Consider the following 3235-nt stretch of genomic DNA (forward strand, 5'->3'; position numbering starts at 1 on the left):
CCCGCTGAAAACTTCTGGAATTCGGAGAGAGAAACAGCTGGCTAATCCCTTCCCCTCCTGCCCCTGTGTTTTCAATGACCTGAGATTCCCTGTAAACTTAACAAGCTCTTAATTAAAAGATTTCTGGAGCCAAACATCACAACCAATCAGAATTAAACTCTCTCTCTCTCTCTCACACACACACACACACAGACACACTCACTGACACACACAGACACAGACACACTCACTGACACACCACACACACAGACACAGACACACACACAGACACACATTTTCTGGAATGTTAACGTAACATTACTTATTTCTGAAGCAAAACTAGTTCATTCTAGAGGGTGATAAGCTTTTGGCCGCAGCTGTACACTTCTCTTTATTTTGACCCCTTTCACCAAGAAAAACTTTTCCTCACTCACGTCAGCTCAAAAGCTCCTAACAAACTTTCACACTGCATCTTTCTTCTCAAGTCCACACCCCCCTCCCTTCAGCAGCTCTCTGAAAACTCTGAAAAACAAGATCGGCTGAAAGAATGCAGTTCCGCAATTTAATTCAACTCTTCTGTACAAAAAAAAAACTAGCCTCTGGCTAGTTATCCTACAGCAGCAAAGACTTATCTCTCTCAGAATCAGCCATTCCTTCTCAGCCTGTATGCCTTGAATATGTGGCTTCCCTTCCTGTCCCTCCCCTGGGTCTCTGTGGCTAGGCAGTGAAAGCTCTCGGGGGGGGGTTCACTGGCTGTTTCTGCTCCCTCTCTGCAGCTCTACAGGCGGGTTCTGCCTGAGCCAACACATACCTTAGAACCTGGAGATCCGGGGAAGCCTGGAGCACCGGCGGGACCCACGGGGCCCTGGGAGAGAGAGAGAGATAGAGAGAGAGAGAGAGAGAGAGAGAGAGCGAGACAGAGAGAGAGAGAGGGAGAGAGAGAGAGGGAGAGAGAGAAATGAGGCAGGGGCTCCCACTCTGATCATTCACTGTGGCATTCTTTCATACACCAGCAAAGGAACTTACAGATAAGAGCACTCACTGTGCCAGCACGCTGCATTCACGTGGCAATAGAACAGCGAATGCCAAGCTGAACAATGCAAGGTTCAATGTGATTCTGTGTTCTCTAAGAGAACAGTCCTTCAGTAAGCACTGAACCCTTTGGGATAGTAATCTGCACATGCTGTATTTATCAATGGCTGGTAACAAGTTCGCGGCTTTGACTTCGTTTTATTATACTTACAGGAGGACCAGCGGGACCAGGCAGACCATCGTTACCACGAGCACCCTGTAGGGGGAGGCAGAGACACACAGTTCAATTAGGTTGCAAGTTATAAACGTTGAATGTTGCGCGATGTAGAACTGTAGTCTACACTGGGCCAGGAAGTAAAGTAAAAAACTACAACAACCAGAACTCCTTGAGTTCAGCACAGCTGCTTCCTTCCTGGTTTCTGCTGCACTGGCTGCTGGGATTCTGATATAATGCTGTTTTTCATTGTGGTGAAACTAATATGGGATTTACAAGGGTTTCGCTTGCATCCAATTCAATGCAGACACACAGCCAAATGAAAAGCCCTTTTTAAGACTGCAGGGCTGTGTGGATGACTGGCAGCTTTGTGAATGTGTAGCCTGTACTTGCCACAGACTGTCATGTGGCTCAGTGGTTAGTGCAGAGTGACTGGGACCCAGGAGATCCTTGGGCTGAGTTGCAGCTCAGCTCAGCCACTGACTGATCTAGCTTTACTCTCTGCATCACTACAGTGTTTAAAAACAGGAGCCTTGACGCTGCCCCGGTCTCATCTCTCTGAGGAGCGGGTAGGTCTGTCTGTCTGTCTGTCTGTGGGGAAGAGTCTGCTCTGATTGGATCGGCTCTGCCAGGTTACTTGAGGATGGGGAGGGGAGAATAGGGAGGGGTGGAGAATGGGGAGGGGAGAGGGGAGTATTGAGAGGGGAGGAGTATGAGGAGGGGAGAGGGGAGTGCAGGAGAATGGGACAGGGAGACACTCACAGCAGCACCAGCAGGTCCATTACGCCCTCTCTCGCCGGGGAGACCGCGTGGACCCTGAAAGAAGAGGAGAGAGAAACACACATTACTAAAGATCTGTTGGGTTTGAATACTGTCTTCTGCTAAAAGACCACTACACAGCGGTCCAGGTTCAAAATGAAAAACCGTCGATTTATCAACGCTGCAATACCAATGCACTGTACTGGGTTGCAGTATTCCACTCCAGTAAGTCTTCATATTGGTTTGTGCCGTGGGACCCACAAATGATGCAGAATTATACAGAATGCCGGTATGCAGAGGGGCTGGATTAGACCAGATTTACTGTATTGTATATTATACAGAATGCCGGTATGCAGAGGGGCTGGATTAGACCAGATTTACTGTATTGTATATTATACAGAATGTCGGTATGCAGAGGGGCTGGATTAGACCAGGTTTACTGTATTATAAATTGTTTATACATTTCACAGAAATCAAGTCTGCACCTTCCCATCTTGTTTTTTTTTCCAACTTAGTTGGAGGCCGTCTCTCTATTAGTATAACACATTTTCGTATATAGTTTTTAATAGAAGCAGTAACACCCTCTAAAGCGGCTCTCCTCAAGGCAATGCCTTCGATATCCCCTGAGATTACAGTTCAGGTGTCTGATCAGCTATACAGACCTAGTCTCTGTACAAGAACAGATTGCACTGGCAGGCAGCAGTATCCGCAGCTGGGGGAATGACTTACATCACCAAATATTTCCACAGCCAGGTAATGCTCACAATGTAAAATACAAATTTAAATGAGAAAAAAAGTCACAGATGTGGTATAAAACAGAATTCTTGAAATACCAGCGCAGCCACAAGCCAGCCTGACCTACATGCCGTAACCACTCAGCCCTATTATGAGGGCTCTTGTAGTAATCCTGTCTTCAGTCACTTGTGGTACAAGTCGCACTGTTCAAAGAGCCCACGGAATACCCTATTTGTACATTGTGCTGCAGGGTTTGTTTTGTGTTTCCTGGTTTGTAGTAGGCTGACTATGTGAAGGCAGGGTAATGAGTGTGAAATGGTGACAGTGGTAGCTGCCAGTCGCATGGGGTGTGTCTTGTAGTCAGAACAGCAGCACCAATGCTGTGGTACAAACATGATAACAATACTGTTTTATTACAGCAGGAATACTGAACAGAGCCTTTCAGGATCACTTTAACACCCCCACTATTGAGGTAAAATTAAATCACAAGTAATTGAATTATTACTTAACAGCTAA

The 3235-nt window shown here is 46.5% G+C and overlaps 1 long non-coding RNA gene across 1 annotated transcript; it reads right to left on the reverse strand.

The window, feature by feature from the left end:
- Positions 1 to 698: 698 nt before the first annotated feature.
- Positions 699 to 2065, reverse strand: LOC121308900. Its single transcript, XR_005948583.1, has 3 exons — positions 1988 to 2065; positions 1223 to 1267; positions 699 to 844 (listed from the first exon to the last, which is right to left on the reverse strand). It is a non-coding gene; the product is annotated as an uncharacterized LOC121308900 (long non-coding RNA).
- Between the last annotated feature and the right edge of the window lie 1170 nt (positions 2066 to 3235).

Source organism: Polyodon spathula, unplaced genomic scaffold (genome assembly GCF_017654505.1).
Source record: "Polyodon spathula isolate WHYD16114869_AA unplaced genomic scaffold, ASM1765450v1 scaffolds_797, whole genome shotgun sequence".
In the NCBI taxonomy this organism is placed as follows: Eukaryota; Metazoa; Chordata; class Actinopteri; order Acipenseriformes; family Polyodontidae; genus Polyodon; species Polyodon spathula.